Genomic DNA, 23,847 nt, shown 5'->3' on the forward strand with positions numbered 1-23,847 from the left:
AAGTCTTGGGAAAACTGGTTTTAGCTCAACTGAAGCCTTAATTTTTTTTTTTTTTTGCCCACCCTGGGAAATGTAAGCTTACCCTTTCTGCTTCCAGAGCAAAGGGTAACTGGTCTTTGGAGGAGAAAGACTTGCGTTCAGCTCTATATCAAAATGTCTCCTAATCTTGAGATCCGATCTAGCACAGCCTATGTTTTCAAGCTTAAGTTCAAGTTCGTGTCCTTTGGTTGCCTTTAACTCGGTGTTTTCCCCATTGCTGACGCAGGGGGAAACATGTGCTTTGCTCTCAAAAAGAAAAAAGAAAAAAAGAAGAAAAAGAAAGTCCACATCTCAGGAGCTGGGTTTTGTTCTGGATTAAGTACTGAATTCAGAAACATTTAACTTCAATTAAGAAAGACAATTTGGATTTTCTTTACCACAGGGTGTCTGCCTCACCTCCTGCTACTACCATCAATCAACCACATCCACATTTAATCTGCTTCTGCCTCAGTGGCTTTCTGCCTCCAATGGAATCAATGCAAATGGTAGAACGCAGGTGGTTACAGGGCACTAAGGTAAGTGTCAGTCTATCTTGGCTTGAGCACTTCCGTTCCCAAAGCGGCTGTGTAGGTTGGCAGGTGATAAAATTCTCAGCGCAAGTGGAAGAGCTGCCTGGCTCAGAGAGCACCTCAAATATGGAAACCACAAAAGAAAACAGAGGACAGGGTGGGGGTAGGTTTTTCCAAAGTCTAGCTCCTTCTGGCAAGTGGACAGATGGTGTTCCGCGGCAGCCATTGACAACCAGCACACCTTCAGAGCAAGAATGGGTGAGAAGTAGATGCAGCCCTCTCCTCGCCCCCCAGCTCTCTGTGGGGGGACAATTCAATATGGCTCTCTTACCTTCCTGAACATCTCATGAGCAGAGAGTCTCTCCCACCAGAACAAAAACATGCGGATTTATGACCTGGCATGAAAAAGGGAGTATCTCCTTGTCACGCCAGAGGCATGGTTCCTGCCTAACATAAACGATTGGGCTCACTGAGCTCAAGACTTCTTTCCGACAGTATGTGCAGGCATCGTCTGGTCCTCCTCACATCACTCTATGGATACTGGGGTGCATTGAACCCACATGAAGACTCTGGCTACTGCTGTTGTTGAGGGAAATAAACTGGCCTTTGTCCCTGACCCGGCAATCTTACACTTTCTGCCAACGTTCCTGCAAGCGGGGCAGGCTGGTATGTAGGTAAAATAGCCTGCTTTGATTTCGACATCTCTGTTCCAGTGAGGAACGCCATCTTGGTACAAAGCAGAGCCGGCCAGAGAAAGGGTGCTGGAGGAGTTATCATAATAGGCCAGTCCTGTTTGGAGACCATATTGGTATCCTGTAGCTGCTGTAACAAATACCACCAACCAGGGGCTTAAAATAACAGACATCTGTCGCTTCTGGATGCCAACAGTCTGAAAGCACGGAGTCAGCAGGGCTGTGCTCCTACCAAGGGTTCTAGGGGAGATGCCATTCTTTTCCTCTTCTACCTTCCAGTGGTAGAAGAATGTTGCCATTCCTTAGTTCTGACTCCTCTCCTCCGTGGTATCTTTCCTCTGTGTGTCTCTCCTAAGGACACTTGTCTTTGGATTTAGGACCCACGTAGATAATCCAGGAGGATCTCATCTCAGGATCCTTGGCTTAATTATATCAGCAAATACATGTTTTTCCAAATAAGGTAACACTCAGAGGATCTGAGCATTAAGAAGTAGGCACATCTTTTAGGGGGTCAGCATTCAGCCCCCTGACATGAGCCCAAATTCATGTCACCTGAATGGTCAAAAAAATTGTAAGCTATTCATACAATTTCAAGAGAGTCTGAACTGGTAGAGTTTTTAGTACCTGGCAGAAACAAACACAAGTCCTCTTTGGAAAAAAATGCATTGCCAACTGTGGCTGCAAAACAGTCTTACAAAAAATTTCCCAAGGAAAACGAGCCGGTTACAGTTAAAAAAAAAAAAAAAAAAGTAAGTAAAACAACGCACAACCAGGGAAAAGCAGCAGAAAAGAATTTACCTGAGCTGTTCTAGGAAAAAGGGTATTGCAATGTAACTAAAATACTAAAGTCAAAATAACCCCCCTACATACCAACATTTTTCAGCAGGGGCTCATTGGATCCCCAGAGAACTGTGGCTGGGTCCCAGGAAAGGCTGAATATCCCTTGCAGTTTTGTGTAGAAATTTTCATATGCATCTATTTTTTTCTTGAGAGAGAATTCATAGATTTCATGAATCTATGATTAGATTTTAAAATAGTACCTAACTGGGGCGCCTGGGTGGCTCTGTGGGTTAAGCATCTGCCTTTGCTTAGGTCAGGATCTCAGGGTCCTGGGATCGAGCCCTATGTTGTCATCAGGCTCCCTGCTCAGCAAAGTCTATTTCTCCCTCTCCCTCCACTCCTCCTCCTGCTTGTGCACTCTTTCTCAAATAAATCACGAAAATCTTTAAAAATAAAATAAAATAAAATAGTGCCTAAACTGAAAGCATTTTAAATCTTGAATTTTAAATCTACCATGCACCAAGTAGAAGCTAAAGGCATTTTGGAAGATACCAAAAATCTTCTAACAGGAAGAGCTTTTAAATCATGGAAAGTAAGATGCTATGAAACTCAAAAGTATGACAACTCTCTTTTTAAAAAAGATTTTATTTATTTATTACAGAGAGAGAGAGACAGAGTGAGAGCACATGAGAGGGGAGGTCAGAGGGAGAAGCAGACTTCCTAGGGAGCTGGGAGCCTGATGTGGGACTCAGTCTCAGGACTCCGGGATCATGACCTGAGCTGAAGGCAGTTGCTTAACTAAATGAGTCACCCAGGGACCCAAAAGTATGACTGTTCTTATGATCATTCCCCATTAGGAACAGGTTTCTTGGTGACATGGGAATTACTGAGAATGCCACTTTGTATTTCTAGAACACTAGCACTATTGGTCTTGAAATTAACATAATAATAGGGATTGTTGGGATGCCTGGGTAGCTCAGTGGGTTAAGCCTCTGCCTTCAGCTCAGGTCATGATCCCAGGGTCCTGGGATCGAGTCCCGCATCGGGTCTCTGCTCAGCAGGGAGCCTGCTTCGCCCCCCTTCTCTCTCTCTGCCTGCTTCTCTGTCTGCTTGTGATCTCTCTCTGTCCACGAATAAATAAAACCTTTAAAAAAAAAATAATAGGGATTGTTGCTGATGACAGGGATGCAAAAGAAATAGTCCACATCCCTAAAGAATTTTCATGTGAAATCAATACATGAAATCAACCTTAGGAAAGCAAGGCTAAAGTAACAGTGTGCCCATTTTTATGTCATGCTTCCACATCATTTCACCTGGAAGGCTCGCCCCTACATTCCACCCTTTATCCTTTCATATCCCATTCCTCTTCAAAGACAAGTCCAGTCCTCATCATGAAGGCTCACACCGCCATGATGTCTTTTCTAGATTCTTGGCTGATTGCTGGCTTGCTTACTAGCTCTCTGCCTTTCTTTGTCTCTTTTTCTTTTCCTTGAATATCTATAATTTTCATGGTTTTGCTCATTTAACAAACATTTAGCTTAAATGGCCAAATTTAGCATTTGTTTTCATTCAAACTACCTTGCTTGCATAAGAAAGTCCATTTAAAGTAGGCTAAGTGAAGAGAGGAAGAAGGAAAAGAGAAAGAAAAAGAGAAAGAGACAGAGAGAGAGACAGAGAGAGGGAGAGAATTTATTGGACCTGTGAACCAAATAATGGAAAGAACAGAAACAAGGATAGAAGTCACCTTGGGCTGTTAGGAGTGAGAGCTGTCAAGCTTCTCTCTCAGTGTCTTGTCCCCACTTCAGTATTTTATTCTTTCTTCCATATGATGGTGGACATGGCTGCTGGTGGTATAAACTCATAACCCAACAACTCCATGATCAGAGAGAGAAAAAGATCTGATCTCTTTTAGATCCATTGTTTTTATTGTTGTTGCAGGTTGTTTTTTGGTTTTGTTTGTTTATTTAAGTAGGCTCCATGCCTATTGTAGAGCCCAACACAGGGCTTGAACTCACAACCCTGAGATCAAGACATGAGCTGAGATCAAGAGTCAGACGCTCAACTGACTGAGCCACCCAGCTGTCCCTCTTTCAGACCCATTGTTAAAAATTTCAAAGAAGAATTCTTACTGACTGGGTTGTGTCACATGTTCACCATTGACTCAATCACTAGGGCTAGGGAGTTGAGGTCGAGTGATGAGCCTATTCTGGGTCACCAGAAGTCTGCCCTGGCCTGGGATGTCTCTTATGAGTAGGGAAGAAGGGTTTTTAGGCACCAAGAACAGATCCTACATGGATTAATATTGATCTGTCTTTAAGTCTTAACCTATTTACAATAAGCTCTTTAGAGAGTTTGCCTCATTTTCCAAGAGAGGTCAAATAATGCCTTCCAGACATACTCCATTCTTTGAGAAACTGCCTTGCCCACAGACTCTGCTGCCTGGGAACTTATATTTTGCACCAGTTGACACTGAACTCTAGCCTGCACCTCCACTGATGATCAAAGTGGGCATCAGACCAGGGACCGTCAATCTTCTAGTTGACTCACATCCCATGACTGGCTACAAATGGATGGCGTCTCTAACTGGTTTTCTCTCTCTCTATCTTCCTCCTTCCCTCCCTCTTAAGAATTTAACTAATAAATTAGGCTGTCCTGGTTTATTAACTGACTTGGTCGTTAATGGTGGATGCTAAAACCAAAAGGTCAAAATGGAGACGAGGTCGAAAAGATTGTGATGGGTCAGGTGTAATCCAGAGTTATGGGAGAAAAAACTGGAAAAGCAGAGGCACCAGAGGAACCAACTGGGAGCAGGCCTGATAGAAGCAGGCACATGGAGTTAGCTGGTCACTGAAATGGCAGAGCATACGGTGACAATCCATGAACTCACTGAACAAAAATACAAGGAACACTTCCTTTAGACCACACTTTGGGTGGCTTTCAGGAACATGGCTGTGAATAAAATGAACACTTTGCTTATAGATGCACAGGAGTGCAGAGCTGAATAAAAAGCACACAAGCACACACATCCCAGTGAGTGATATTAGGGGGAAGACACCTGCTATTGGCATATCCAGCAGGAGCCCCCAGTCATCTTCCCTGTGCATTCTTTGCAATGCCCAGTGCTCATGGCCCTATTCTTGGATCTCCATGAAACTGTGCCATAGGAATCCTTATCTCAGGGTAAGTAGGTCTCCCTCAGCTCAGCCAAGTAGATCTCTGTTCCATGCAGTACAGACACTCAGTGTTCTCTTCTATTCTTTGCCTACAGCGACAGAGGAAGAAGTCAATAATTATTGGCTGTTGGGTGATTTGAAACAGAGCCAGTAGACTACAGTCAAAAGTCTACTCCTTGGAATCATGGGAAGAGGAGTTTTACTGGGATGGGGGGGGAAGAACTTTGAGTCACATCTGCTTCCAGCACCAACTTCCTCCCTAAGGCAAGATTCTAATACCACAGCACCCTATCCGTTCAGGGCTCATGGGTTATTACAAGGCCAAAACTATTTTCAGGATCTTGGTCTTCCTAGAATATGAATTAGAAAGACGAGGATTGCCAGCGGAATGTAAGCTACATGCTCAAAAGGGAAAGGTGAGTTAAGATCAAAGAAGAGCTTCTGAATGGGACATGGCTCAGTGACAACAGAAAAGCAGTAATCCTTTGGGGTGCAGGGATGGAAGAGGCTAAGGCTTCTGTCCCCATGGGGTGCTAAGGTAGATTGTAGCCGGTAGCTGCTATTTCTGCCTATGTTGTTCCCAGCTACAAGACCTAATCAATTTCAAGCCCCACCCACCCCTTTCTTCTCATTGTTTTTGTGTGCTTCTATAAGGTAGTTCAAATTTGGTTTCTGTCACTTACTACCAAAAGAATCAGGAAGGTTCGATTTAATTCTGTCTGTCTTCAGGAACCACACACTGGCACAAAGAAAGCCTAGGAGCCATATAAATGAAAGGTCCCATGGATTAAGAGACCTCAGCTTCCTCATGGAGAAACTCTTACTCAGACGCCTGAACCCCAGGTGGGAATGTAGGGCCAATGCAGGTTCTTTGGGACACGTGTTGACTTCAGATTAAGTTGCACTGGGATACTCTACTTATGAGTTATTTTGATTGAAAGAATAAACTAAAAAATAGTTATAATTATAGCCCATTTCCTTCACTGAGTTATACCTTTCAGTGAAGGTGACTTGAAAACAAGAATTTCCCCTTTGTGTACAGATGGAAATGGGATTCGAGAATAGTGCACACTTTGGGTCATGGCTATTGACATTTCCCTGTTCACTGCCTTTATTGCTCTCAAAAGAACAGAGTGCTTACATTTTTCTTTGTTTGGGTCACAATTCCTTTATCAGTGGTTTCCTTAAAAAAAAAAAAAAAGTCATTTAGTTTTCTTTATCTATTTTTAAAGAGCCCAGTCAGTTTCAAAACCAGCTTGCAGATCAGTAAGCTTCCACTCCTCCTAGCATGGTCCAGCTTCCCTTGAGCTCCCAGACATCCTTCTGTCTCTGGCCTCACCGGGCATTTTCACGTGGACAGAGTGTGAGGGGTGAGGCCCACAGGAAGCCACACAAACACTCTGACACGCTGTCTTGCAAAATCTCCCAGTGACCCATGTGGAGTGCAAAGTCCAAGCTTCATTTCAGCCTGCGTGAAAGAGCCTAGTGGTCAAGGACGGTGCCCTCTTGTGACCAGTAAAGGCCCCCTTCTGCAGCACTAGCCAGGAGGAACACTTGTCCAGCCTCCTGGGGAACGCACCGCCGGGTCCCTCGCCCGCTGCTGAGCTGGACCGGAAGTCCAAAAGGGAGCCTTTTCCAATTCCACCGCTAGGCCACCCGAGGCCTGCAGAGCCATTCCAGCACTCCATGGAAGAGCGTGGAGCGGCCATTGTCATGTACAATTAGCCTGGGCAAAGCCCCAGAGAACATGCTGCTGGATGCCGTCCTGTTCTCCCTGCACAAGGGCATGTGAGAGAGAAAAATGGTCCCAACCCCTGCGGCTGGGCATCAGCCTTTTCCCAGTTCTCCACGTTCCAGCTTCTACTTTCAAGCTCCCTCCTGCCCTGGGTTCCTAGAGCGCCACATTTTCTCCCAGAGGCGCCCAGGAGAGGGAAGGGTTCTGGTGACCATGCAGGGCAGGGACAATCCAAGGAATGAATGCAGTGGCCTCCTGCCTGCCAATCCTCCACTGAAGGCACACCTTCACACCGGGCTAGCAGTCTGACTTGGCTCCCCTTCTTGGCCAGCCTCTCTCCACCAAATGTCTGCTTTGCCCAAGATCACCTTTCAGCCTGATAACACAGAATAAGGCCACTGTCTGGTTTGCCCCCTGAGGCCTTGCAAGCAAAGCCAAGACAGCAGACATTTTGCATAATACCTTCCCCAAAGAAGGCTGCAGTTTTCTCTCCATTCCTACGCAAAACACGGAGCTTGCCAACAGCACATTGTTCTGACCCATGAGAGCCGGCCAGAGCCAGGACGACTTTTTTGTAAGCTTCTCATCAATTACTTTTTATTTTCCAAGCTGGACACGCCCTGTGGAGCAAGCCTAGAAGCGGAACTCTGCTCAGAGAATATTCTGGCAGTGAAAATGCCAGGGTGCTAAATGAAACATCGAGGCTCTCCTCACCAGCTTCGACAAGTGGGCCTCACAAGCCACAGCAAGGATTATTCTGGACGCTGTCATTTCTTGGCATCTCAGGCAGAATTTTCCAGGACACAAAGGCAGGAGGCATTCCATCATCTTGATCGTTTTTATGGCTGATGGGGAGGTAGAAGGGAGCAAATGATCAGAGGCACCAAGCCATGGGACAAATGAAACCATAAAACACTCGTGATCCAGTAAAGTCCCGGATCAAAGTGACTGGCTCTTAGAGATGCTGAAAAATTGGTCTCCTTCAAAATAGGAAGCAAGGATGGGGCCTCCAGCAATAGGTCTAAGAGGGACTCTTTCCCAGGCTTGAAGAAGCGTGCATTTCCCGTTCACCAGCCAATGCTCAAGGAAACATGTCATCTAGGAAACTGACTTGGGGCTACAAACTAGGGGGAAATATTGGAAGGAAATAAATCAATATACACAAGTTGTGCCATGATGATGGGATGACTGTGTATTTTTTCCATTTCTCTATTTTCCGAATTTCATATATATCATAATTTTCATAATTTTTTTAAATTTCTTAAGAGAACCATCCCCCCTTTCTTTTAGGAATGTTTGCCACCTAAACACCCAGTTAAAAAATTTAGCCCTCATTCTTGAGTCTTTTGTCTTCTTCTGCTTAAATATCTCAGTGCACATGTCCTCTCTATCTCCACCTTCTGGTCCCTGGGCACACCGGGCGCCACGTCACCATCTTTCTTTCTGATCATCCTCCTCCCTCAATGGCTTCCTCGCTGGCGGTCTCACGAAGCACCCTGTCCATCCTCCAGTGGCAGCCAGAGTGACTTTCTAAAATAGAAACCCAGTCACGTCACATCCCTGCTTAACTTCTTCAACAGCTCTTCGTGGCCTCTAGGAGATCATTTAAATTCCTCTCTGTAACATGCAGTGCTCTTCAAAACCTGCCAAACCCTCCAACGCCATCTCCTCGTTCCCCAAAAACCCTCTCCATGGCCACTACCACTTGGGGTCCTCGAGGTATCTTCGTCCGGCTCCAAGCCTTTTTATCTGCCATTGCCTTTGCCTGGCAGGTCCCGCCTCCCACCTGGGCAGCCTCCCAGGCCTCCATGAAGCTCAAACACCCCATACTTCCCACCCAAGGAAATGCCAATGGCCGTACACGCTGTCCAGACACCAGGCCTGCTTGCCTCACAGCACCACACACACGGCTTTGGAGCTACTCATGGCTGTTTTCATCGCTCTCACTACACTGTGGGCTCCCGGACGGCAGAGGCCAGTTTGATTCATTTCTGGATTCCCAGCACCCGGCTTCCGCGGCACTTGGCCAAGGCGAGAAGTTTGATAAATATTTGTTGATTTCAGAGAAGGAGTCAGTCAAGGAATTCAAATGTGGCTTCCTGTCAGAGTTCTTGTTGAGAACTGCAACATCTATTTTACCACCAGTAGAAACAATTTTTTTCATTGATGGTCTAAGATGCTTAAGAAAAGCCAAACCACATCAAATGCCTATTGGTCCCCAGATTCTAGGCTTTTGAATTCTGCTTACCCTTCCCCACCTCCCCTGGCCCAGCCCCTTCCACCAGAACACAGGTGTTTGCAAGGAAAATACGAAGGGGAGCCTAGAGGAGTTTGGTTGCCGGGGCTTTAGTGTAGCTGTGCTCAGGACCTCAGAGGCAAAGAGTGTAGATGTCAACACTGTATTATGGGAGGGTTCCTGTCTTCTTATATAGAAGTTTCCATCATAATTACGGAAGCCCTAATTCAGTCCCTTCATGTGGTCACAGATCGCTAACCCCTTGACAGAGGCTAAAGTAAACTTATAGAGAAACTGGAAGCCAAAGTGGCAGAAGCTACTGCCAAATGAGGGTTCGCTAGAATTGTGGGAAAAACATCCCTGAAATTATAACGGGATTTGGAAACTAACAGGGTGCTTACACTCAGCGAAGTGTCCAGGGTCTGGGCTCTAACCCACCGTCCGTTAGCTGTGTGACCTTGAGTAAATCACCCAACCTGTTTGACCCTTGGTTTCCTCTGTGGAAAATGAAGAGGAATTGGAGTTAGTGTCCTCTGAGAGCCTGTGAAATTGATTCAGGGCGCTAGAAGTCTTTGTGTTTAAAGGGAGAAAGGTAAGAACCTCGGCCAGCAGGGAGAAGGACAGGACTGTATATCCTGGGGCAGATTCCTTAAGTTCTTGGAGCTTTGGTTTCCGCATCTGAAAATGGGATTCAGATTTATTTTTAATTTTTTGAGAGAGAGTGGGCATTCGAGCAGGGCAGGGGGCAGAGGGAGAGGGACCGTCTTCAAGCAAGCAGATGCCCTGCTGAGCGTGGAGCCCACCTCAGGGCTCAATCTCACCACCCCAAGATCACGACCTGAGCTGAAATCGAGGTGGACGCTTAACCGACTGAGCCCCCCAGGCGCCCCTGAAAAATGGGTTTACAAATGAACTTCCAGAGCCACTGGGAGGAAGAGAAAGCCGCGTATATGGAATACCTGTGGTTATTCCTGGGTTTGGAGGCCTCGGGGCAGAGTAGTGAAGGACGCAGACCCACCTGGTTTCAAATTCCAGTTCTGCTGTGTCAGCCTGGGCCCTTGCGTAAGCGTCTTAGCTGCTCCGAGCTTCTGTTTTCTCCCCGTGACAAATGAAGATATGGTTGTGCCTCAAACGGCCCTTGTGAGATTTCATAAAATCAGTGCAAACAATTAAGTGAAAGGGAAGCCCTCGAGATCTGGTGGACAATACCTCTGCCCTCCTTCCTGTCTAACAGGTGCACCAGGCCAGGGGCTCAGCCCCGCTCCCGCTCCTTCAGCGCCCTCCCCGCTGAGGTCATAAGGGTCCTTCCTTCCCATCCTTGCAGAGGAAAGAGGAAAGCAAGGTCACTGGTGACAGGCGAGGGACCCAAGGTGACCTTGGAGGCACAGAGAAAGCTGGCCCGGAGCTCATCTGCCCTCAGAGTCTGCCAGTTCACCCCGCCTAACCTCCCTTGGTTTCCGAAGCTTAAAATAGCCTGAACCGGTGTGGCCACATTTTCGCGTGCCACTCGCAGAGAACCCCTAGGGTGTTTTCAAAGCCAGCTCTGCACTTCGCAGTAGCCCAGCTCCAGTTATGAGTTATTCATACACACCAGGCTCCGCTGCGTCTGCCCCGAAAATGTGCTCTGAGTGCATTTCTGCTCCGGCCCCTCTCCAGGCAGCGCTGCTCTCTCAGAGGGGTCAGGCCCATCAGCTTCTTTAATAAATGGGGCCTGTGCAGCCCCAGCAGGTGCTGGGCAGTGGGAAGGGAGGACAGGCTGTGAGTGCAGGACCACATGATGGGAAAAAGCAGCACTGGGTATCAGGTGTTCTAGATCTAGCCTCGCGGGTCACTGCTGTGTGACCTTGAAGAAGTCGCCTCACCTCTCTGGACCCTGAAAAGGTGTCATGGAGACCAGGGCTTTCTAGAGTTCTCGAACTGACTCTGTTCTCCACTGCCACTGGCTTTATTCTCGGACCTTACCGAGGTCAAGATCGCTTCTGGCAGCTCTAAACCAATTCTTCTCATATTCACAGCCGGCATGAAGCAGAGAGAGCTTTTCTTCCCCCTTGGTGACCAAACCAAAGTCCTGACCCTTGTTTCCTGTGTAGGGGGTCACAGGAATTGGCCCTCAGACCCCATTCCCACCCTTCTAGGAATCCTTCTTGCGGACACTGAAAATCTGTATCCCCAGCCTCCGGCTCAGCCAAGCCAACGAGTGGCCACCCACCAGATGTCCTGGGGTGACATCTGGAAGGCAGCAGAGACCGAGGTACCACGGTCTTGTTACCTCAGCTGTGGCTCCCAGACAAGGAGAGCTGTTCCTGTGGATAATCTCCAGCTTCGTGGGGGTCGAGAAACTTCTGAGGCCCGCACTGTAACAAATGGGTACGTTCTTGAATCCAGTGGTCTCAGGGCTCCTCTCTCCCCACCTTCTTACTTGACCTCTGGTGAGCAGAAGCATCTTTGCTGAAGACCCAGCCAGAGCCTGCTCCTCCAGCCCTTCCAAGGACTTCGTGAGCACCTGTTTCCCTGCATAAAATATCTTTCTCTTAAAAATTGCCAGAGTCATTCCCGTTCCCTGCATTCAACTCCTGACTGGGGCACCATCCCTGAACTAGTCACCGGGTCACAGGGAAAGGACCATGCTGATTGCCTGGGCCCGGGACACACACCCACCCAGGATGTCTGGGCTGGTCATCTCTGCCAAAAGATACAGATTAAGAATCATTTCCTGAAATTACTATTCATTTAGTATTGCTCAATTGCCTACTAACAATTAAATTACAGTGATCAAAGGAAAGAGGGGATGGCTATTGGGCAACCAGAAAACAAATGTCCATTACACGCTCCAACCCAGACAGCTGGTGAAGAAACCCTGGAAGACAGAAGCAGAATCATGGATGACGTCGAGATTCTGCTCAGGCCAAAGCTGGGGGTGCAGCAGACACCGGCGGGACCGCGCCAAGATCTCTTCCTCCCTGGCTCATGCGTCCAGCCCCTGGCCCCCTGGGCTCTGCTTCCGGCCCACGCCGACGACTCACTCCAGAAGACTACTCTGTGTGGCTACACTTGCAGGGAACCGGGGCCACCTGGGAACTCACTTGGTCAAGTCAGCCCTTGACCAATGACCGACCAGTGAGAGGGATGGAAGATCAGCTCTCTTGCCCCAGGTGTGGACTCCTTCGGAGGGAGAACTCACGTTCCAGGACTCCTCTGCCGGATCTGGCTGAGGCTGAAGACCCAGCCAGAGCCCGCTCCTCCAGCCCTTCCAAGGACTTCGTGAGCACTCAGCTTCTCCCACTCCTTCTCCTGCTCCCCGCACCCCTGAGAGTCCCTGGGAAGACTTCTTTCCTAAGTCCTGTGCACGTCAATCTCCATCTGAGGGTCTGCTTCTGAGGAACCCAGTGCCTACTGATATGGCCACTGGTGTTCACACCTGTGCAAACCTCCGTCTTTCCTCTGGCTCACTTGGAAGGTGACATTGTTCGTGTTGGGGTGAGTCTTACCTCTGTGCTAGGATTCTGGATGCAAAACGGTTCCTCCCCTTTATAGAAAGGGCACCACATAGGAAACTTCTTGTAATTCCTTCTTTGCCCTTCGACCAAGGTTACAGCTGTACCAACCTAGGAAAGAATCAATTAATCTTGGTTTTATTTTCACTGCTCCTTGATTAAAAATGTTAATGGCTACCAGAGGTGTTCACTTAAACCCCAAGTTCCTAAATAAGTACTTGAGGAAAGAACCATTTTCCTTTCATTTATTAAAAAAAAAAAATCACTGGTGAAGAGAACCTCCGAAAGGTATAGGAGCTTCTTGGCAGCTCTGGTCCCACAGAGTTTCCCGAGGAAGGGGAGGTCGGGGACACAGGGAGGCAAAGCCATGGGGAGCAGGTGGCAAGGTGGACGGAGGTCGGCTTGCAGCTCTGCTGCTGACAGATGAGGGGAGACAGTGGTCATGACACCAAAGACCTCTCTGAGTCTACTTTTTTGTCTACTGAAATGATTACCTTCGGGGTCCTTTCTAGCCCTAAACTCCTCTAGTCCCTTCAGGAAGGATGTCCACACAGCTACTTGGCACCACACTTTCATGCTGAATATTTAATGCTTTTCCATAGAGACCAGAGGGGAGTAGAAGCAACTATGGTATTGTGTCCTTTTTTATCTTTCTAAGTAAGCAAATTCACTGCCCTACCGGCAGAAACATAAAGGCTAAAGACTGACTTCACGGTGTCCAAGAACAATTCCTGATCCCAGCCAAGAGGAACATTGGGAATTTCCTTCTTAAGCAGCTGTTCAAGTGTCCAAATCAGTAACATCTTTACCTTGGACCCATGCAACCCACAGTCTCGCTACCTCCCACCAGGAAGGACCATTATTTGGGAGAAGGTTATATTGTAAAAAAAAAAAAAAAACAACCAAAAAACAAAAAACCTTTTTGCCAAATTGGAGGTTGGGTAATTACAATTCCAGGACTTCACGTAGGTGGTTTCTTCAAAGGTTTTCATTTCATTTCATTATTTGCTGCTTAATCTAGAAGAAACCTCATTATGTCATTTCTTTTTCTCCCAAGGAAGCTAAGAGCTCGGTACAGCTAATGTACTAGGTATCACTCTACCACTGACTTCACTATGGCTCCAGGCAGCTTAATGCTAAGGCAATGTGATGATTTGATATTACAAAAGGCATCAATTTTTATTGAGAATGAAGATCAACCACTCAAGTAAGTGTCCATCAGAAAATGCTGTAGCTGCTGAAAGGCATTTGTTTGCGAAAGGAGGGAGGAGGGAGCAAGGGTGGGAGAGAGAGAGAGAGAGAGGGAGGAAGGAAGGGTGGGAGGGAGGGAGGGCCAGAAAGACAACTGTATACATGGTGCTGAATTTTAACCCCTGCAGTCTAGCCTGCAGTCCGATAGAAATATGATACACATGGGCCACATGTGTCATTGGAAAGCGTCTAGTAATCCTACAAAAAAAAGTTGAAACTACTTTTAGTAACATACTTTATTTGACCTAATACATACTATATACATATAATGCCCCACCTAATATATTTGAAATGAAAATATTATTATTATTAAGCCATATTAACATTCTTCCGTGCCCCCCCCCCGAACTTTTCTAAATCTTCATAATTAAGTGTGCTTTTTTGCACTTGGAAGCACATCTCAACTCGAACTTGCCTCATCTCAAGTGCCCAACTGCCATGTCAGATGGTGCCAATCTGCTGGAGAGTCCTCGCTGAAAGGACACCCATGACCAGCAATCAAGTCCCATGGCCTCTTCTCAACACCCAAGCCTCCCCCGAGTTCTCCTTGAAATCTTTGCTCCTTAAGGCATGTTTGACTACCTGCTCCTTGACACTTTCTCCTCCTTTGATTTCTAAAACCCAACATTCCCGGTTCTTTTCCTGTCCCTCCACGGCTGTACTCACAGAAGCTCTTGCTCTCTCAAAGCACAAACTGTCAAGCTGTCAAGCTGCCTCTCTCCTCTCTCTCTCTCCTCCCCCTTTTCTCTCACTCTGAACAGAGCCTCCCAGAGCCAGGCTCCCAGGCTGGACCTGGCCCTTCAGTTCTAGTCACACATTCCCAGTTGCCTGAAGGACATGCCCCCCTAGCATGCCTCAGCCCCTAAGACCAAATATTCTAGATCAATTCTACCTTCTCCTCCTACCCGTGACAGCTTTTTCCCCCAATCTCCGTTTTTGTTCACATCTCCACTGAACAAATATTTAATGAGCACTTATCATGTGCATGCTATGAGGATACAATAGCGGACAAGCCCAACAAAAATCTGTCTTCATGGGGCTGACATTCTAGTGAGGACCGTCAAATAATAAAGCATAATAAATAAGTAAAATCTATAGTATGTTAGAGGGTAATCTTCACCGTGGAGAAAAATACAGCAAGAGAAGGGCAATGGGAAGTAGAGGAGATGCACGGTTTTCTTTCTGCCCTCTAATCTTCCAAATCTGTGGTATCATTTTATGATTAAAATAAAATGATTATAATTTTTTAAAAAATCACTGTAATTCATGCTGGGTCATCAATGATCAAACAAGTAATTTAACCTCTTTGAGCTTGTCTCTTCAGCTATAAGAAGGGGAAAGGATTCTTACCTCATAGAGTTCTTGGGAGAATTAATATGACATTGGATGCATAATACATTAGGTATGGAGACTGGCTCCTGGCAGGTGCTCAATAAAAAATAGAAATAATGATGATGATGGTGATGGTGATGGTGAGGATGACGGTGGTAGTGTTGGTAGTGATGGTGATGATGGTGATGGTGATGGTGAGGATGACGGTGGTAGTGTTGGTAGTGATGGTGATGATGGTGATGGTGAGGATGACGGTGGTAGTGTTGGTAGTGATGGTGATGATGGTGATGGTGAGGATGACGGTGGTAGTGTTGGTAGTGATGGTGATGATGGTGATGGTGAGGATGACGGTGGTTGTGTTGGTAGTGATGGTGATGATGGTGATGGTGAGGATAATGGTAGTGTTGGTAGTGATGGTGAGGCTGATGATGATGGTGGTAGTGTTTGTTGGTAGTGATGGTGAGGCTGATGATGGTGATGGTGAGGATGATGTTGGTAGTGTTGGTGGTGATGGTGATGGTGAGGGTAGTGTTGGTAGTGATGGTGATGATGGTGATGGTGAGGATGACGGTGGTTGTGTTGGTAGTGATGGTGATGGTGATGGTGGTGGTGAGGATGACGGTGGTAGTGTTGGTAGTGATGGTGATGATGGTGATGGTGATGGTGAGGATGACGGTGGTAGTGTTGGTAGTGATGGTGATGATGGTGATGGTGAGGATGATGGTGGTTGTGTTGGTAGTGATGGTGATGATGGTGATGGTGAGGATAATGGTAGTGTTGATAGTGATGGTGAGGCTGATGATGATGTGGTAGTGTTTGTTGGTAGTGATGGTGAGGCTGATGATGGTGATGGTGAGGATGATGTTGGTAGTGTTGGTGGTGATGGTGATGGTGATGATGGTGGTGGTGAGGATGACGGTGGTAGTGTTGGTAGTGATGTGATGATGGTGATGGTGAGGATAATGGTAGTGTTGGTAGTGATGGTGAGGCTGATGATGATGGTGGTGTTTGTTGGTAGTGATGGTGAGGCTGTCGATGGTGATGGTGAGGATGACGGTGGTAGTGATGATGGTGATGGCGATGGTGGCGATAGTGGCAGTGGTGATAAAAAATTATGACTCCCAATGAACTAAAAATGAAATGCTAAAAACAGAAGGTTCTATCAGGTGGTAAAGTGACCATACCTTTCAGGGTAAGGTCACGGAGATTTCCCTTCATCTGACGCCATTCACAAAGCAATTATCACTGATATAATCACAGGAGGTTCCAGGCACGTCAATGATTCATTCCTACATTTGAGACTTAGAAACTGATAAGGTTCCCCCTGAGACTACAGACTAAAGAGAACATTCCAGTTAGCGTCGCTATTTGGTATTAGACTGTGTGAAACTGGTTTCCTGGATGCACATGTAGTTGGTTTTTGGGTTTTTTCCCCAAGAAGCAAATCTTTCCCATGATAATTTTGGGGCTTTCATTTGTATATTATAAAATAGGTTCATGTTTATTACAGAATTTGGAAAATGCAAAAAAAGTAAAAAGAAGACAGTGAAATCACACATAATTCCCTTACTTGGGGATAACAGCTGTGTACACTTTGAGGTATACTTTTCTGACCTATTTTATTTTTCCTTTTCTAATAATTTGGGGGGAAATATGACGTGTCTTCTCTTTACTATGCTACTGTTTAATATTAATTTAAATTCATTTTTCTCTGATCATCAACAAGAATGAAATAGTGCTTGCTGTTTTTCTTTTATATAAGACACTACATTTAGTCCATTATTGCTTACTTTCTGCTTCTTTCAGCCATTTCCAGCTTTGGTTTATTTGAGTGGGAATTTTTGGCTTAAGTTATTATTGCTAATAATATGCATCTTCTCTTTCAATAATTATTTTGATATTTACATGAAGTTTTATAACCACATTAGCAATAATTATTTAGATTTACTTGTATTTAGCTGGTCACGTAACGCCATATACTTACACTGTGTCTTCCCCATTCTTAAGTCATTTGTTTTACTTCATCTGCTAATTGACTTGTATTCTTCTTTGGGTACTTGTTTTTAGGCAGGGCATTTGGTAGTTGACTTTCTGAGGTCTAGAATCTGATCAAGTCTTTGTGAACATTAAGTTGGCTGAGTGTTGGAACTACAGGTTCATAAACATTTCTCCTAGAAATTACATTGATACTCTTCAACAATTACTTCTTTTGTTCCATGTCATAGAAGAGAAATCCAAAGGCACACTGATACATATTCATTTGTAGAAACTTGCCTGGAAGCCTACATTTTTTGTTTTCCTTTACCCTTGAAATTCAAAAAAATCATAGGGCACATCCATTGGTCTACGTAATAAATGTTGCCTGTATTTAATGGCCCTTTCCCATCTCTTGTCCATAGTAATTTAAGGTCACCCTGTTTGGTAGCAGGGTCACAACTAATGGATTTCAGTGTCTGAAATCCAGGAAAACCCTGAGCTTTTTGAATACGTCATTGGAAACCAGTTAACTGCGGCAGCAGGACCACAGTCTGCAGTAGCATCTCTGTAAATGGTCAGCTGTGTGACCTCGGAGGTGTTGCCCGGGTTCTCTCCAAGCCTCCGTTTCCTCCTCTATAAATGGGGGTAGGAAAACCTCCTTGCAAATGTGTTGTGAAGCATATGCATGGCAAAATGCTGGCCCACTATAAACCGTATCTACTCTTCTGGAATATGAGAAGACTGATCCTTCCCCAAGCCAAGACCACAAATTTTGTTCAAGAACAAGTCAGATTCTGCCCTGGGAGCCAGAGCTGCTCTTCGTACTAACTAGAAAGGGTCTTGGAGATGTGGCTCCCTCCTTGACAGATGAAAATATCCTAGGGAGGCAAGGTGTCTGCCAAGGGAGAGAAGAAACATCCGCTCAAACGCAGTTCCAAGAGTGTGACCTCTAGCTGTGGGAGGAGGACGGGAAAGAGAAATGCTGCTTCTCTCTTGGTCATGGACATAGGCCTCTCGGCCTTATCTGGGGCACTCCTGTTGCCCTTGTCCCTTTCATGGTGACTCCGAACTGTGGACATGGTCTCAGCAGAGCCCAGGAGATCCTTAAGCCTTGCCACTTAGAGTATGGGCCACAGGCCGGCAACTTCAGCATCACTCAGGGGCATGGCAGAATCACTGGGTCTCAGGTCTCACTCTGGAGTCACTGAATCAGAATTTGCATTTTAACAAGGCCCCCAGGGGATTGCACATGCCTGTCAAATTTGGAGGAGTTCCAGTCTGGACCACAAAGTTGGTCACAACTGAAGTTACAGGTGGCGTCTTGGTCCCTAACCAGTGGTTTCATTTCCATGCCCTTCTAAAACGGCAATGAAAGCACAGCAGAGGGTTCTCGAAGAAATGAAAGTCAGGCATTTGGAATTTTTTAAATGTAGACAAAATCTAGCAGTTTCCCTTGCAGCCCCTTCTACAGGAGTGGGGAAGGGCCTGATTCTCCTCCTCAGGGCCACCTTAACCTGCTTCTCTGCCCCTGGCCCTCGGCCAGCATTACTGGATCACTCTTCTCAGAACATGTTCTCAGCCTCTCTGCTTGACCACAGAAATGAGGACACAACTGCTGAGAGCCGCAATCATGCCATCCATGGCTTTTGCAGCCCCCCTCACCCCTGTGGTCACAAAGCAGAAAGGGCATCCACTGCATTGAAGGTGTTCTGTGACCCCAGACTTGACCTCCCTCTGGGCCCCGGCTGTCACTGGGGCTGCAGCTGTCACCCTGTGAATGGACATCTCCAGCTCTGACCAGAGCCAGAGCCAGAGCTGGAGTCAACTTGGGGTGGTAACTCCAAGGCTTCACTTGGGCGTCTGGGACCCCAGCATCCCCAAGGATGTTCTGAGCTCTGGGGTCTCCAAGCTCGTAAGGCACAAGCTCTTCTCCAGGTCTTGCCTGTTGGTCCAACCCGAATTCCCAGACATAAAACAGAATGTGGCTGGAGCGAGGGGCCTGAGCACGTTCTGGGGTTCTGGGCAGGCCCCCACATGCCCTTCTCCCCCAGCGACACGTGTTCGGGGACATGCCTGGCTCGTCTGCTCTTGAATCTGTAGAGCTCACTGGAATGACTGGCACCGAAGGCACGTGATATGTATTTGAACCTAAGTCTGGGGCAACGAAGACCCTGCGTTGTCTTAGACTGGAACAGAGCAAGTTGCGTTTAGTGAGAAATAAGGCCAATCCCCAGATTATTAGTCAAGGCCTTATCGCAGAGCGGCATCACCCCTTTCTGCTTGTAGACGGTTGCTTCTCTCTTACATCCTCAAGGATGAACATATCCTCACGGGTTTGGTGGGCCATTTGGTGGAGGGAGGACAGGCCACCTTGGCATAGTTTTCCCGGGAAGAGCGAGCTTAGGACGCACTGGAGCAAATCAAGTGGGCAGAATGGGAGACTTCGGGGCTGCCCAGGGAGGGCAAGGGTAGCCTGGGAGTGGGGGACATGGGAGAGGAGCTGGGGTGACAGGCGTGGGTGTGGGGAACTAGAGGACCCAAGGGCAGAGCGAGGACCCGAGGGCCTGAGGATGAAGGTCAGACCCAGATCAGGACAGTGTAACATTCACTTGTAGCTCCAGCCCGTCACTCTCGAGCCTGCGGCAAAGCCGGCCACGTCCCACAGCCTTGTGACAGGGTGTCTTGTGGACCGGGAGCTGCATTTGACACTGAGGTGGAAGAGAGAGAAAGAGCCTGAGAAAAGAGGGGGTCCAGGAAAGCAAGCTGCTAAGCATGGGAAGTCCACGTCCAAGAATTCTCTGAGGTCCGGCCTCGTGAGCAGAACGCAAAGCTTCCTAAGGAACCTCCAGAAACCCAGATGTGGATGCCAGATGGTGTCCGAATGTGGGAGGGGGCGTGAACCAGTAAGCACTGGACCAAAGGGAAGGAGGCCCCTCAACAGTGGAAGATGAGAGACCACTGGTTGCCATCACGTGGCTTACATAAGACTTTGCCCCAGTGATGGAGACACCTCTGGCTTTGGGGCAAGGAAATCTTTAGTCTGGGGAAGCTATCAGCACATGACTGAGTTTTAGTCACAGTGTTGTAAAACCTCCCTGGAGATTCCTGGAGGAAAGTGAAAACTGTCACTACAAAATGACAAATGAACCAGAGGAACCAGGGTTGGATGACCTCCGCTAGTCGTGGAGCTGCTTCCCATAACAAAGCCCTCCCCACATCAGAGACAGATGTCCCTGTTACCCCACAGGCCTTCTGGATGGGAAGCCCGCCCCGCCCCATCCCCACAAGGGTGGGCTTTTCAAAGAAACCCACCGGAGTTGGGTGCAGAGGCTCTAGGGAAAAATGGGAATATTCACGGGGGTGCAGTGAGGAAAAATAAATGATCTGAGTACTTGGAAGGAACTTCGGAGAAGAATTATACATAAAAACCAGATGGTTCCTTTGTTTCCAATAGTTGCCTACAAATTCTCTAGTTTTCTGTTGTGCAGAGTTGAAATTGATTGAAATAGATATTTTTTAAATCAAGAGCCAGTTGACAAGAAAATTGAGAAACAAAACAAGGGGTGCCAGGTTTGGGGGTTTTTCCCCCTCTTTCTTTCCAAACAAGTAAGTCTGGCAGTTTAGATAAGCTAGGAAGGATGGAACGAAGGAACGAAGGAACGAAGGAAGGGAGGGAAGGAGGGAGGGAAGAAGGAAAAGCAAAGTGAAGCTAGTCAATGGTCTGTTTTTGGAAACCGCCAGCAGTTGCATTTGCAAAGCTGCTATGCGGCTTCACGGACACACACTTTCTCCAGCAGCAGGCACATTTGGAATTCTAGAGCTGTACCTCTGGTGCTCCATACAAAACACCGGAAAACCACCTTTGGTTTTCTGACCCATGTGGTTTCTAGCCTTTTCCAGACTTGAGCCGTGGAAAATTGCTGCTCTTGGCTTGAAAGTCACAGTTTAGCAAGTGGTGTGTTTCAGGGGAACTGGTGGGCCCGAAGATTAATTTGTGTTTGCTGCCTCCTGGGGCTCCCAATCAGCCGCTCAGCTCCCAGAAGCCACCGGTCTGAGTGTTGCAATGCACACCAGGCAGGGGGAAGAATGCAGCACAAATGTCGCCAGTGAGAACAGCCTCCCTGTCTGGATGTCTTCTGCTTCCTGCGTTTCCCCCAAATCACCATCACACACACACAAAGAAATGATGGGGGACATTTGCGTCTTCCACCAATCACAAAAATGCCCCCCGTCCTGGGCATCTGGAGGCGGTATGAGGCTTTGTCTGACTTCTGCCTGCCACCCACCTAGGATGCTTCATGCCGGGTCTGCTGCTTAGCATGAGAAAAGAGTCTGCTGTGAGCCGAGGGAAGCCCCTGACCAACGAATGCAGCTTCTTTTCCCAAACACAATATAGTACATATGGGAGAAAGGTCGCTGGGCTCTGAGCAAAATGGCTCAGTAAATAGTCTCTTTCCCACTCCTAAGTAGCACTGAGTCCCAAAGGATGTTGAATTTCCCACACGTGACTTTAAGAAATGGGGTCGAATTCTGGGTGGGTGTGGGAAGAAGAGGGCATCGATGCAAGTAAATCGATAGATATAGATATAGTGTCTGTCTTTGTTCTAATGTATAATCATCCCCAGCATTTTGCTGATCGTTAAAAGCGCCTGGGGGAACGGTATGTCCTTTGATGCAAAGTGGCGGATGAAAATGAGGAAAGCAAATGGGATCCCAGTCCCAAGCTTTGCGCGGTGCTCGTTTGTGCCTCAGCACAGATTCCAGCCCCCGTGCAAGCTTGCCTGAGTTTGCCTACTGTGAACTCCCACCGCATCCACCATCTGTAGCCCTCATTTTGCATGGTACATTTGCTGACTCTAAGAAAAAAAATTAGTAATTATTATAACCTTCCCAGATATCCTTTCCATTTTTCTCAAGTCTCCTACAAGAGGCTAGAGGGCAGATTTGGGCTCCTTGTATCCCCAGCATCAAGTTCAAGGCCCTCCCTATAGGAGGTCTCAGAATAATTTAATGGTGCAGAAAGTGTCATATATGTCAGATACAGAACCCATCCCAGCAAGGATAAGTGTCCCGTGGTAGGAAATGACAAAGAGTCATTTCAATTCAGCAGTTCAATTCAGAAATCACTTGCTCATGTCTTCTTGGGGTCATGGTTAAAAGTGACTGTACCAGAGAAAGAGCTCCTAGTTCCAGAGGTAAACGCCATTGTGCCATCTTCAACGTGAACTGTAGGCACAGATACAGGGAGTGGAGAGAATCTGAGAAGCTATAGGTTTGGAGGCTTCAAAAGCCACAGGTTATGGAAAGAGAAAACTCGGTATGTGGACGTCAGCCATTAGATATGCAGGAAAATGACAAGAATTTTGAGAGACAGTTGTTAAGTCATCGGTAACCGTAATCGGCGGTGGTGAGAGTATTTACATCGTGGAAATAGGCAAACACCACAAATCAGGGCTCCTCCCACCCCACCTCGTCGCGGAGAGCTGGCTTACCAGAACACTACTACTAGCCTCTGACCATCTGTGGATGGGCAAGAGTAATCTTTTTGAGCAAAAGCTCAAGCCAACTGTGACCTTAACTGGCCTTAATTGCACAAAGCACCAGCCTCTGCCAAGAGCAGCGTTTGGTCCCAGGAGCAAAGGTTGGACGTTACCTGTAGCCGAGAATGCTGGGCCACTTCTGGGTCTTGTCAGTTACATCTGCCCACCAGACACCACTTACAGTCACAGCTTTTCTCACAAAGGGCTACAGTATGCACATATACGTATCATGTATTTTGGAATTTGTAAATTTCTTTGATTATGGACTCTCGGAGCATTGCAGAAGAATTAAGTCAAGCATTGTTCCCAACAGTAGTCCCCCATTGTGAAAGAAACAGAACCAAAACGATGGACGGTCTGAGTGTCCATGCATGACACTTTCTTCTTGGATTTTTGCTGCCTTTTATTTGCACTTTTCTATTTAAAATGTTTCCTTGATTGACCTAATCTGGTCCCGTGGCATTAATACTCTCATCCACAGATAGTACCCAAAGCCAGCAATAATTTCTCCCTTCAGCTCCAGACTCATATCCAAATTCTTCCTCGACATCTCCACCACGATATTTAATGGTGGTTCAAACCTTTCAAAAGGCTAAATTGGCTCGTGTCACTCCTCTGCTTCCAGTGGCTTCTCATCTCAACAACCTCTTCCTGGATTTCCTACTTATTGTTTTCTCCTCCCACGAGAATGTAAGGTGCCAGAGGGCAGGGATTTTAGCCCAGTTTGTTTACTGTTATTTTTTCATTTGATTACTTGTTTACCAGAGCCTCTCTGATTTCTTCCTCTGTCTTCAGTGCCCAAAACACAGACTGCACCTGCTAGGAATTCAAAAAAATAACAAACGAATAAATGTATTTGATGTCTTATTTTTGGTGTCTGTCAACACACTTCTGAATACCAAAACAAGCTAAATGCTTTCAACCACAGGTGTTCTGAATGCAAATTTCACAGGGGCTGGATGGAAAACCTCCAGCATTTATCCATAAAGTCTATAATTATAAATGAGAAGAGAAAACATTTGATTGATTACATTAGTCAAAATTATTTTGCCAACAAACAAATTTTAAGCATAAGCAAACCAAAAACAA

General features: G+C 46.7%; 1 long non-coding RNA gene across 3 annotated transcripts in view; it reads right to left on the reverse strand.

Moving 5' to 3' along the window:
- Positions 1–23,847, reverse strand: part of LOC123955525 — an 84,831-nt gene that overhangs the window by 14,710 nt on the left and 46,274 nt on the right. For 2 of the 3 annotated variants that reach the window (XR_006821297.1, XR_006821296.1), the window contains 2 exons: positions 12,653–12,769; positions 10,183–10,301 (listed from right to left, as the gene is read on the reverse strand). This is a non-coding gene — a long non-coding RNA (uncharacterized LOC123955525). Of the gene's footprint in view, positions 1–10,182; positions 10,302–10,755; positions 10,896–12,652; positions 12,770–23,847 lie in introns of all 3 variants that reach the window. The other variant, XR_006821298.1, reaches the window with a different exon arrangement.

The sequence above is a fragment of the Meles meles genome, chromosome 13 (assembly GCF_922984935.1).
Source record: "Meles meles chromosome 13, mMelMel3.1 paternal haplotype, whole genome shotgun sequence".
NCBI classification, from domain to species: Eukaryota; Metazoa; Chordata; class Mammalia; order Carnivora; family Mustelidae; genus Meles; species Meles meles.